Genomic DNA, 14,020 nt, shown 5'->3' with positions numbered 1-14,020 from the left:
TCTCATCACACCCATTCGTAGGCGATATCTTCAGAATTAGCCAGTCATCAATCTGGAACTCTAACGGTGCCATCTGAATGCTGGAATGATAACTATTATTATAGGCAAATTTAATAAGCGGCAAACGGTCATCCCAGCTACCTCTGGAATCAATAACATAGACCCGTAACATATCTTCTAGCATCTGGATAGCGCGCTTAGCCTGTCCGTCGGACTGAGGATGAAATACTGTGCTAAGACTCACCTGAGTTCCCAATCCTTCCTGGAATGATCTCCAGAAATTCGCTGTAAACTGAGCACCTCTGTCGGTTATAATAGATACAGGGATCCCGTGTAGTCTTATCATCTATTTAATATACAATCTGACATAATCCTCAGCCGAATAAGTAGTTCTATCCGGAAGGAAATGGGCTGATTTCGTCAATCTTTTGACAATAATGCAATTAGAATCGTACCTGCACGGAGTGCGCGGTAAACCTATAATGAAGTCCATGTTAATCGTTTCTCATTTCCAAACTGAATTTCCATTCCTTGTAGCAATCCGCCGGGCTTTTGATGCTCGATCTTGACTTACTGACAATTTGGGCATTGACAAACGAACTCTGCAATGCCGCATTTCATACCGTCCCACCAGTACAAGCATTTGAGATCGTAATATATCCTAGTGAATCCAAGATTAACAGAATATTGAGTATCGTGCTTCGCCCATAATTGGTCGCCGCAGCCCTGCAGCATCAGGTACATATAATCTACTTTGTATAACAATACCCCATTAGGCGAAGTCTCGAACTGGGCCTTTTTCTTATCAAGAGTTATATCTCTGCACCATATTAGAATGGTATCCTTGAACTGGCGCCGTTTTACCTCTTCCATAATCGATGATTCAGTAACTTCTCAGACAGAAACCCCCAATATTTCCAGAATCGTCCAATCGAACTCTAAGGCTAGCTAACTGATGAATTTCACGAGCTACTTCCTCCTTTGTGGCTGTACGCCGGTCAAATTGCCCATAGATTTACGACTAAGTGCGTTTACCATAACACTAGCTTTCCTAGGTTGGTACAAAATATCGACGTCATAATCCTTTAATAATTCAAACCCATCTTTTCTATCACAAATTCAGCTCTTCTCTGCTTAAAATATACTAGGGGCTCTTATGGTCCGTATAAATTTCAATGTGGGCCCCATATAAGTAATGCCGCCACATTTTCAAAACATGAATCACCGCGGCTAATTCCAGATCATGAGTGGGATAGTTTTTCTCGTGCGGGTTCTTTACAAATATGATCAAACATCACTTCGTACCGATAATCCACATAATTTCATGGAGTGTCTTCTCATGTTTCATGTGATTAGTGATCCATGAACTATATTCTAGTATCTAACGAACCCCTTTCTTTCCTTCAAAGATTTCCAAACTACCAAACACTGGTATTCATATTACGATAATCGTTATTACCCGAAATATTCTTTGAGCCTGATAATCCTCTCCATTACTTTAGGAACTTAACTCGTAGCCATTTTCTTGCCTTTATTACTATTCTTTAAAACATACTACTGCGTACTTAGGTACAACAACAGTTTACCCGATAGGAGGGATGGGGGGAGATTCAAATCATGACATAAACATATCATAATTCATATTGGCAAGAAGCATTTTCTTAAGGCATCTTTCCTTCTTTTCCTTTATTCTCTTGGTTTGTAGATACATTTAAGCTCTGGCCTCAAGTCAATAGATTTCCTTGCTTACACCTAAAGATATTTTAATACCGTTTTAAGTCCAACGTAATACGCTCTCCCCCCCTTTTTAAGGGGCTGTACTTATACCATATCCATGCCTTATTCTTTACAGTCTATAACTTGATTAGCCTCGCACGAGATCTTAATAAAATCATGAGGCGATGAGATCTCTCGATCACGTAGTACAAAATCTTATCTGATAGCTGGTCCTCAAATAATGTAGTTAATGTAACAATTTATCTTTTAATAATCATATTCTTCCTCATTAGAAGATTCGGCCAAGTTATCCCTTCTTTCACACCCGTTCCTTATCTGTCGTTCCGCTTTCTCGATAATCGAATTACTTGATATTCACATGATTCATCGTTCCATACCATAGGTTTTCCTTTTGCCCTGCACTATTACATTCCAGTTCCTCTTTGCAAATAATTTCGTGCTTTGCCCGTCGGCTCTTTTTGAGGCTCTGCTTAATTACGTTTCTTACTTTTCACTTTTCTGACATTTTGATCTCCTTATCTTCCACTCAATTACTCTCTTTTCTTTCCAAATATCGTTGTATTAGAATCTTCCAATCCAAACCGGTAGCAAAATCAATATCAGTTTATCTCGTAACATCTGTATCATACCTTTCACTTTATCTCGTGAATTCTGTCCACTTATTGTCTTCCATATATTACAACACTAGCTGTTAGGGTTCACCTATCGATCAACATAGTCATAAAAGGGGGGTCCTATACATACATATATGTATCACTGTCATTTCTTTTACAAAACATCCTCAATCACTTGTTCAAACTTACTCTAATTCCAGAGTTGCGTTGTTCTTTCTTCCTTTTCACCAATCTAATCCGTCTCAGCTCACGCGACCCCTATAAAGTTTCTAACCATTCCACATACTCTAATTCCCTCTAGGTTGCCCCAAATTTCCTATTTATCTCTGATATCTATATTCGTGAAAATTTTTGTACATTTCCCAGGGGGTCACCCATCCCAAAATTGCTCTGGCCCTAGCACGCTTAACCTTAAAACTTTAATGCATTTAGCTGCGTTAAGGCCGGTATAATCACATCAACTGCCCCACACGACCTTTATCACGTAATTTTTAGGCAAGTCGGGGTCTTAACAACTTCCAAAACCTTCTCGTTGCGGGTCCCACCACGATCTAGAGAGGATTCTTTTACTTTTCTGACTATATAATTACTGTGTCTCCCTTTTTTAAATCCTCAGTATTTACCTTCGTCTATATATCTAATTCTAAAAAACCCACAAGTTTAAATTTTTATTCCACAAATTCCATCTCCAATTAGTCGATGAGAACCGATAAAATGTTACTGTAAGGCCTTCTCCAACTACCAGCAGAGGAAACTGGAGTCCGACAAACATCGCAAAACTTCTTAGTACTTAATTCACATAATTACCTCCATATACATATATATTTGTTTTTTGAGTCGTGAGCGAACCATTTAATTCCTGACTGCTTGTCATACGCTTTGTATTCTTCCAATAAGGTGAAACTTAATCGCTGGACATTTTTGCCCTTCAACATAGGCTTTTCTAAAGAAAAGTGTGGTTGGAACGTATTTTTGTCCGTTTAAATAAATTGCAAATTTGCTGCTCATATATGTTTTCTCGAAATAAAAATTTCCGAGATAAGGACGGTGCTTCTTACGAATGACATGGAGGGTATCTCTTAAACTTTAATCCAAAATAGATTTACTCTATCGGTATCGACTTTCAAGACATGTTAAGAACTTATATCTCATTTTCCTTTTTATAATTTTGGAAAAATTTGAGCAGAGGTTCCTCTGTACTTCTTACTATCCCAACACCTGCACGCAGAAATACCAACAATGCCTCACAGGGCCAACATATATAGGTACGTATCATAGCCACACAAGGCTAATAATTTCAAGTAAAAGTATGAATATATCGAGACTTACCTCACATACATAACTCAAACAGCACCGGCGACACTTTTCTATTTACTTTCCTTTTCGATTTTCAACTTTATATTTCAATCATACTTCAAATGACTTCCCCAACATACATCTTTCATACCATTGCTTACCTGTGTACTTTGTAGCTTCCAATATCATCAGTCACTGTCTTTTGTCGATACCGTTCTTCGGCTGAAATCAAAGGTTAGTAAAAAGGAATTCATTTCTTACGGCTGGCTCTATCGCACGATCTAAGATCCTGTAGCCTCCTGTTTATAGATGTGGTGCACAACACACCGATAAACAAGACTCTACGAGACACGGCCTGTAGACATTCCGAGGACAAACCGCTCTGATACCACTTTTGTCACGACCCAACTCCGTGGGCCGCGACTGGTGCCCTATTTGGACACCCCAAACAAACTCACGTGCTAACTCGTCATTTTCTAACTTATCTCAGATTTCATATTAATCATTTTAAACGGATTAGAAGCGAATATTATCTTAAGCGGTCGCACGTGCAACAATATCACATCAAGGTCAGAAGGGATGGCGGAATACACATCGCCGAATATATACACATATACAAACATGCAGGCCATTTAAGCCGCATCCAAATCTGATAGATTGGCGGAATGTACATCGCCAGATACGTGCACGTGTACAGAAAACTAGGTCGTTTGGCCATAATAGCAAACGGGACCGCATTAAGACGCAGATCATAGACAAGCGAACACACACATGACCCATTACCCACATATATGAGTACAGGTCTCTACAAACCATAACAGAATCATATGGCGGGACAGGGCCCCGCCGTACCCCAAATAATCAAATATACAGAAGCGTATACATCACAAAAGATATGTACCAATATATGGGCTCCGGATCAAGAGGAGCACTCTATAACAGCAGAATGTGTGGCCTACACTGACAGATCACGAACCTCTGCACCTGCGGGCATGAAACGCAGCCCCCGAAGAAAGGGGATCAGTACGAAAGATGTACTAAGTATGTAAAGCATAAGATACAGAAAACAAAGCCATAACTGAAGTGAAGGGTACAGAGAGAGAATACCGGATCAAAATATCAAAATCTGTACTGAAGACACGTGTACATAATGCAAATAGAAAATCATGCATAAGGCTCAGGAACGTGGTCACCACTCCGACGCTGGTGCCACAACACAGCATACTCCAGAAGGTTTCAAATCAAGTGTGGCCCTAGGCCTTTCACAAACCGGTGCACCCGATCGCCCATATCCGCTACCATGGTCGAAGCATACCTAGCCAAGGAATTGAAGCGAAGACTATACTCTGTGGCACTCATGCTACCTTGCCTCAGATTCAAGAATTTATCGGCCCTAGCTCGCCGAACTTCTGGAGGCATGTAGTGATGGAGAAAAGCATCGACAAACTCTTGCCATACCGGCGGAGGTGCATTGGCTCCCCGCGAAGCCATCCATACTGTATACCACTGGATCGAGATATCTCTCAATCTATAGGACGCTAGCTCTACCGACTCAGTGTCTGAAGCATGTATCAACCGGAGCGTCCTTAGCATACCATCAATAAAGTCTTGGGGATCCTCCTCCAGTTTCAACCCAAAGAATTCCGGGGGTTTCAAAGCAATAAAGTCACGGGCTCTTGCACTAACAGCCCTGTCACCTTGCCCTGCGCTTGGCCTCTGAGTCTGGGCCGCAACCAACTGAGTCAACAAATTAATGGCCTCTCTTACGTCTTGGCCCGAAGCGTTAGGTGGAGGAGCTGGAGTTGGGGCTGAGGCTCCCACGTGCTCCTCGGTAGTAGGCACTGTCTGGGAGGACTGAGATTGAGCCGCACTCTAGGACTCATCTTCCTCTACTACCGGTGGCGGTGCTCTTTCAGCCCACTTTTCTGCCACCGTCTTGCCCTTTTGGGCTGCTGTAGCCTTTTTCTTTTTAGGCATCTCTAAAATACACAACACACGATTTAGGAGCAAGAATTTCTTACATCATAGCTCTATCGCACGATTCTTATGAAAAAAGAAGGTCATATATTCCTAAAATGTCCGCAGCTTCTCGTTTATAAGTGTGGCGCGCAACACACCCATAACCAAGACTCTACTAGACACGGCTCGTAGACACATCCTAGGACTGAACTGCTCTGATACAACTTTTGTCACGACCCGGCTAGGGCCGCGACGAGCACCCGGTGCTACCCCACCCGAGCACCCCCTTATCGTACATAGCAGAACATCTAGGTGAGCCATAAGTTAATTCGTGCTTTTCTTATCGTTAATCATATTGATCCCATTAGACGACCATCATCATTTAACATATCATAGGCATCTGTGCCACATCATAAGTACAAGGCCGACGTGGCTACCAAGAGATATACAAAACATGGGCCGACATGGCCGAACATCTCTACCCACATACACATGACTACGAGTCTCTAAGAGTATGACATATCGTATGAGCGGGACAGGACCCCGCTATGCCCATAATTATATACACAAAAGAATAAGTACCCAAAACCTACGGCTCCGAAAGCAATGGAGCTCTGCTATGCAATCTCTGAATAAGCAGCTATGGATCAAGTCTGTCTCCCTGTGCACCTGCGGGCATGACGCAACGTCCACAAACAAAAGGACGTCAGTACGAAAAATGTACTGAGTATGTAAAGCATGATCAACATAAATATAGAAGAATAATAGATATCATATGAAAATAGCATAGGAGGGGAGACAGTAATATCATCATCATCATGTCACTTACTTGCATACATCGTCGTTCGTATCCCATAACAATACTCGTACCATACTTGTGCTCATATTCGTATACATGTCCTTATTTGTATCCTTATACATAGTCTTATCACATTCATATTCATTTTATATATATAATCATTTCATATACATAGCATTTACATAGCATGCCCGACCTTATAGGATCGGTGTTTTGTATATAGATATACTTGGCCAACCAAGGCTCAAGATCATGCATACCTGGCCCTACCAAGTCATCAGGGTTATCCGTACCATCTGCAGAGGTGTGCGCGCGTTTCGTAATCGTATACATACTTTATACATAGTCATATACATATAGTCTTGCCCGGCATCATAAGCTCGGGGTCTTATCATAGCCCTTCATAGGCATACATATACATATCTCATAGCTCGTAAGCATCTCTAATCTCATTTTACTCTCATCATCATTACTATCCTCATCATTATCGTTACATCTACATTATGGACTTACTCGTCATGCGAGGAACATAGTATAATCATAGTACATATCAAGGGTCGTGAGCTTATGAGCTCGGAATGCCAACCATGTGAAGACAACATACTCATATAAAGGAATTAGGAATTTGGCCAAGAACCATGCCTTATGAAAGAAGGGTTATCCTTACATACCTTTCCGTCGAACTATTCTACACTTGCACGTTCCCTTCCAATGCTAGCATTTATACCTTCATCAATATCATAACAATGGCCATTAGTCATTCACATTATCCACATTATCTAGATTCCTCAATTTGCCTCTAATTCACCCACATTCATGGTCATAACACCCAACTTCGTCCATTCGTCTAAAGTGTTTAGTTCATGATCTTAATACCATTTATAACACATTCATATCACAACACAGCAACATTCACAACTCAATTCAAACTATTTCTTAAGATGTCACTATTCATCATTCATGACCTAGTTGACCACATTTTCTACAATCCATGTATTTTAATTCTCCAATACCTTAAACATGTTGTACAAATCATGAATCTTACCTTAGAAGTTGTAGGAACAAGCTTTTGTTGATAATACTCTTCTTTGAGCAAACCCCTAGTTTTTCTCCATTTGGATTTCTTGACTTGGATGATCCTTGATGATTCCCTTATCCTTGATTCACTTGTCTTAATGTTATTGATGGCTTATAATCCTTGAAAAATCATATAATAAATGTAGAGAGAAGTTCTAGAGAGAAGTGGTGTAATGTTGTAATGAAATAAAATAAGTCTTGATCCTCATATTTAATGAATTGGAAAATCTGTGCTGGGTGAACAGTGGTCGTCCATGGAGGTTTACGGTCCGTATTCCACTTTTCGGACCGTCCCTCGTGGTCCTTTTTAAGCTTAAGCAGGACCAGATACTTTGGCCTGCATGCATGGTGATTTACGACCATGGTTTACGGGCCGTAAATCACTTTACGGTCCGTCCACCAGGTCGTATTATACCTCTTCCTCAGCTGGCAGAAAGTTGAAGTTGGACATGCCAGTTTACGACTTCAAGTTTACGGGCCGTATTGCACTTTACGGTCCGTATTTTGCACTATACGACCACTGGGCAGAAAGCTGAAGCTTTTGCATGGCAGTTTACGACTGCCAGTTTACGGACCGTGTTGCACTTTATGGTCCGTATTTTGCAATATACGACCACTGGGCAGTTTTGCCAACTTTCAATTTTTCTCATTTCTCGACTTTTCATTCTAATCATCGACATCCCTTTTCATACATTTCCCATGAAACATTATACACTCGCACTCCTCGCACACATCATTAGTTCATTTACTTGCGTACCAACGGGAAATTTTCCGAGGTGTAACACGTTCACATTTAGGAGCTTTCAAATAACTTATGGAACAAATCAAACGGAGCCTTAAATTCATAGGCAAAAGTCCCCTCTTTGTACCATACGAAAGTAGATTAAGTAAGACAAACGAAGGAAGTCTCGAGGCTAGTGGGCCCACCTCGGGTCAAGTCGAGGTGGCGGACATAAATTACGAACATTAGACTCTATGGAGTCATCCATGTAAGTTTCAGAACGATTCAATCACATTTGTGCAAATTATGGATGTTCGAATAGTTTTCCAACAAAACATAAGAATTACAATTCAATTACATTGAATGAATAGTACCTAAAATCAGACTCGGATTTCCATGAACAGAATTTCCCCCGAGGCTCAAATCTCAACCTAGTATGTCTTGGACATGCCAAAAGAAGGAAAGGGATAGCTTTACATACCTTTTTCACTTCTTACGCTCGCCCAAACTCAAATCCCGTTTGCTCCAAAATCTACAATTGGTCATAGTTACCAAATATGATTTCAAGCTTTTATGAATTCAAACATAAATTCATATTTGTCTACCGAAATTTTGGCAGAATTTCCCCTATAACTTCAACAACCCCGAGAATTAACTCGGCCACAATATCAACAACAACACCCACAACAATTCCAACAACATCAAGAATCGCAATAAAACACATTCTAACATAATTGCTCTTCTTTTCTATATTATGCAACAACTCCCATTCTAACTTCACACTTCCAACCCAACATCAACATTCTCATATCCATTTACTGATTCAAAGTTGTCCAAACATAATTCAATAACATTTCAAGCAATACTCATGGATTCAAACAATCTCGACAATTCCATATTCTATCAAAAACTTCTACAAATGCGACGAAACAACAAAGTCGCATTGTTTCCTTCCAAATTCATGAATGACAACCAAAATCCACATTTTTTTGAATTCTACTTTCATAGTTACATAGAAACTATATTAAAAACATACAATTTCCCCATAATAACATACTACCAATTATAATGCCGACTTAAATCGTCAAACCTTTATTTACGTCATAAATGCCACAACGACACAACTAACACACTAAATGAATTGCATTTCACCTTCCTTTCCCCACTCTATAGCACACGGCCATACACCCACTTTCACACACACACGGCCATGCACACACACAACACAATCCCATAATTCTCATTCAATTCTAATCATTATAACATGTATACTTCTTCCATAACATAAAAGAGTAGAATTCTTACCTTTATCTTCAAATCTCAACTTGCCGCAAACGTGGTCCTCTTGCTTAACTAATTATACCATGTCGGAGAGCGTCTTGAACTTAATAAGAATTCAAGAAGAACGAGATTTTTTGATGAAAGCTAAAGGACTTGGAATTCTTTTTTCCTTGCTTATGGTTCGGCCGAATGGCCTTGAGCTCTTGGTCTCTCCTTTGTTTTATTTTCTTGAAGCTTCTATGGATGAACATGTATATAATTATCCTCTTATATTAATTGATCACATGACTAATCACATGACCAATTTCATGGGCTTGGGCCAAGCCTCATGGCCGGCCACCCCATATACTTTGGGCTTCAATTTCTCTTATTTTTTTCTTGAGCCCAATTCACTAAGGATCATAATTTGTAATTCCCGAAACTAATTTCCAAAATTCCAATTTTTCCCTTGGCCTTCTCCCGTATTTCCACATCAATATTTTTCATGAATATCACACATATGTTAGATAAAATAAAACATAGCCTTATTTCTTTCAAGTCAAAATCATTTCTAATTTCCCGAATGCACAAAACACGGGATATAACATTCTCCCCCCCTTTAGAACATTCGTCCTCAAATGTTAAATTAGCCTTATAGGGTCTCACAAACATGGCGGGGGATTTTCTCTTTATGAATAGCACACATAAATCATTTGTCAATCAATATAATAGATTTAGAAATTCAAATTACCTGTAAGTACAGGGAACAAGTGAGGATACTTCTTCTTCATTTCGTCCTTTGCTTCCCAGGTCATTTTTTCTCTATTATTGTTTCGCCATAAGACCTTAACAGAGGATATGTCCCTGGTACGCAAACTCTTCACTTGACAATTCAGAATAGCTACAGGTTGCTTCTCATAAGACAATTCCTCCGTCATCTGAATATTATCCACTGGAAATATTCTGGAAGAATCACCAACACATTTACGGAGCATGGATACACGGAATACCGGATGTACTGCCTCCGGATCAGATGGTAAGTCTAGCTCATAGGCGACCTCGCCTACCTTCCAAATAATCCGATACGGCCCGCTATACCGCGGATTAAACTCACCCTTTTTATCGAATCTCATCACACCCATTCGTAGGCGATATCTTCAGAATTAGCCAGTCATCAATCTGGAACTCTAACGGTGCCATCTGAATGCTGGAATGATAACTATTATTATAGGCAAATTTAATAAGCGGCAAACGGTCATCCCAGCTACCTCTGGAATCAATAACATAGACCCGTAACATATCTTCTAGCATCTGGATAGCGCGCTTAGCCTGTCCGTCGGACTGAGGATGAAATACTGTGCTAAGACTCACCTGAGTTCCCAATCCTTCCTGGAATGATCTCCAGAAATTCGCTGTAAACTGAGCACCTCTGTCGGTTATAATAGATACAGGGATCCCGTGTAGTCTTATCATCTATTTAATATACAATCTGACATAATCCTCAGCCGAATAAGTAGTTCTATCCGGAAGGAAATGGGCTGATTTCGTCAATCTTTTGACAATAATGCAATTAGAATCGTACCTGCACGGAGTGCGCGGTAAACCTATAATGAAGTCCATGTTAATCGTTTCTCATTTCCAAACTGAATTTCCATTCCTTGTAGCAATCCGCCGGGCTTTTGATGCTCGATCTTGACTTACTGACAATTTGGGCATTGACAAACGAACTCTGCAATGCCGCATTTCATACCGTCCCACCAGTACAAGCATTTGAGATCGTAATATATCCTAGTGAATCCAAGATTAACAGAATATTGAGTATCGTGCTTCGCCCATAATTGGTCGCCGCAGCCCTGCAGCATCAGGTACATATAATCTACTTTGTATAACAATACCCCATTAGGCGAAGTCTCGAACTGGGCCTTTTTCTTATCAAGAGTTATATCTCTGCACCATATTAGAATGGTATCCTTGAACTGGCGCCGTTTTACCTCTTCCATAATCGATGATTCAGTAACTTCTCAGACAGAAACCCCCAATATTTCCAGAATCGTCCAATCGAACTCTAAGGCTAGCTAACTGATGAATTTCACGAGCTACTTCCTCCTTTGTGGCTGTACGCCGGTCAAATTGCCCATAGATTTACGACTAAGTGCGTTTACCATAACACTAGCTTTCCTAGGTTGGTACAAAATATCGACGTCATAATCCTTTAATAATTCAAACCCATCTTTTCTATCACAAATTCAGCTCTTCTCTGCTTAAAATATACTAGGGGCTCTTATGGTCCGTATAAATTTCAATGTGGGCCCCATATAAGTAATGCCGCCACATTTTCAAAACATGAATCACCGCGGCTAATTCCAGATCATGAGTGGGATAGTTTTTCTCGTGCGGGTTCTTTACAAATATGATCAAACATCACTTCGTACCGATAATCCACATAATTTCATGGAGTGTCTTCTCATGTTTCATGTGATTAGTGATCCATGAACTATATTCTAGTATCTAACGAACCCCTTTCTTTCCTTCAAAGATTTCCAAACTACCAAACACTGGTATTCATATTACGATAATCGTTATTACCCGAAATATTCTTTGAGCCTGATAATCCTCTCCATTACTTTAGGAACTTAACTCGTAGCCATTTTCTTGCCTTTATTACTATTCTTTAAAACATACTACTGCGTACTTAGGTACAACAACAGTTTACCCGATAGGAGGGATGGGGGGAGATTCAAATCATGACATAAACATATCATAATTCATATTGGCAAGAAGCATTTTCTTAAGGCATCTTTCCTTCTTTTCCTTTATTCTCTTGGTTTGTAGATACATTTAAGCTCTGGCCTCAAGTCAATAGATTTCCTTGCTTACACCTAAAGATATTTTAATACCGTTTTAAGTCCAACGTAATACGCTCTCCCCCCCTTTTTAAGGGGCTGTACTTATACCATATCCATGCCTTATTCTTTACAGTCTATAACTTGATTAGCCTCGCACGAGATCTTAATAAAATCATGAGGCGATGAGATCTCTCGATCACGTAGTACAAAATCTTATCTGATAGCTGGTCCTCAAATAATGTAGTTAATGTAACAATTTATCTTTTAATAATCATATTCTTCCTCATTAGAAGATTCGGCCAAGTTATCCCTTCTTTCACACCCGTTCCTTATCTGTCGTTCCGCTTTCTCGATAATCGAATTACTTGATATTCACATGATTCATCGTTCCATACCATAGGTTTTCCTTTTGCCCTGCACTATTACATTCCAGTTCCTCTTTGCAAATAATTTCGTGCTTTGCCCGTCGGCTCTTTTTGAGGCTCTGCTTAATTACGTTTCTTACTTTTCACTTTTCTGACATTTTGATCTCCTTATCTTCCACTCAATTACTCTCTTTTCTTTCCAAATATCGTTGTATTAGAATCTTCCAATCCAAACCGGTAGCAAAATCAATATCAGTTTATCTCGTAACATCTGTATCATACCTTTCACTTTATCTCGTGAATTCTGTCCACTTATTGTCTTCCATATATTACAACACTAGCTGTTAGGGTTCACCTATCGATCAACATAGTCATAAAAGGGGGGTCCTATACATACATATATGTATCACTGTCATTTCTTTTACAAAACATCCTCAATCACTTGTTCAAACTTACTCTAATTCCAGAGTTGCGTTGTTCTTTCTTCCTTTTCACCAATCTAATCCGTCTCAGCTCACGCGACCCCTATAAAGTTTCTAACCATTCCACATACTCTAATTCCCTCTAGGTTGCCCCAAATTTCCTATTTATCTCTGATATCTATATTCGTGAAAATTTTTGTACATTTCCCAGGGGGTCACCCATCCCAAAATTGCTCTGGCCCTAGCACGCTTAACCTTAAAACTTTAATGCATTTAGCTGCGTTAAGGCCGGTATAATCACATCAACTGCCCCACACGACCTTTATCACGTAATTTTTAGGCAAGTCGGGGTCTTAACAACTTCCAAAACCTTCTCGTTGCGGGTCCCACCACGATCTAGAGAGGATTCTTTTACTTTTCTGACTATATAATTACTGTGTCTCCCTTTTTTAAATCCTCAGTATTTACCTTCGTCTATATATCTAATTCTAAAAAACCCACAAGTTTAAATTTTTATTCCACAAATTCCATCTCCAATTAGTCGATGAGAACCGATAAAATGTTACTGTAAGGCCTTCTCCAACTACCAGCAGAGGAAACTGGAGTCCGACAAACATCGCAAAACTTCTTAGTACTTAATTCACATAATTACCTCCATATACATATATATTTGTTTTTTGAGTCGTGAGCGAACCATTTAATTCCTGACTGCTTGTCATACGCTTTGTATTCTTCCAATAAGGTGAAACTTAATCGCTGGACATTTTTGCCCTTCAACATAGGCTTTTCTAAAGAAAAGTGTGGTTGGAACGTATTTTTGTCCGTTTAAATAAATTGCAAATTTGCTGCTCATATATGTTTTCTCGAAATAAAAATTTCCGAGATAAGGACGGTGCTTCTTACGAATGACATGGAGGGTATCTC

The sequence above is a fragment of the Lycium barbarum genome, chromosome 2, assembly GCF_019175385.1.
Source record: "Lycium barbarum isolate Lr01 chromosome 2, ASM1917538v2, whole genome shotgun sequence".
Lineage (NCBI taxonomy): Eukaryota > Viridiplantae > Streptophyta > Magnoliopsida > Solanales > Solanaceae > Lycium > Lycium barbarum.
This window is presented reverse-complemented; position numbering follows the sequence as displayed.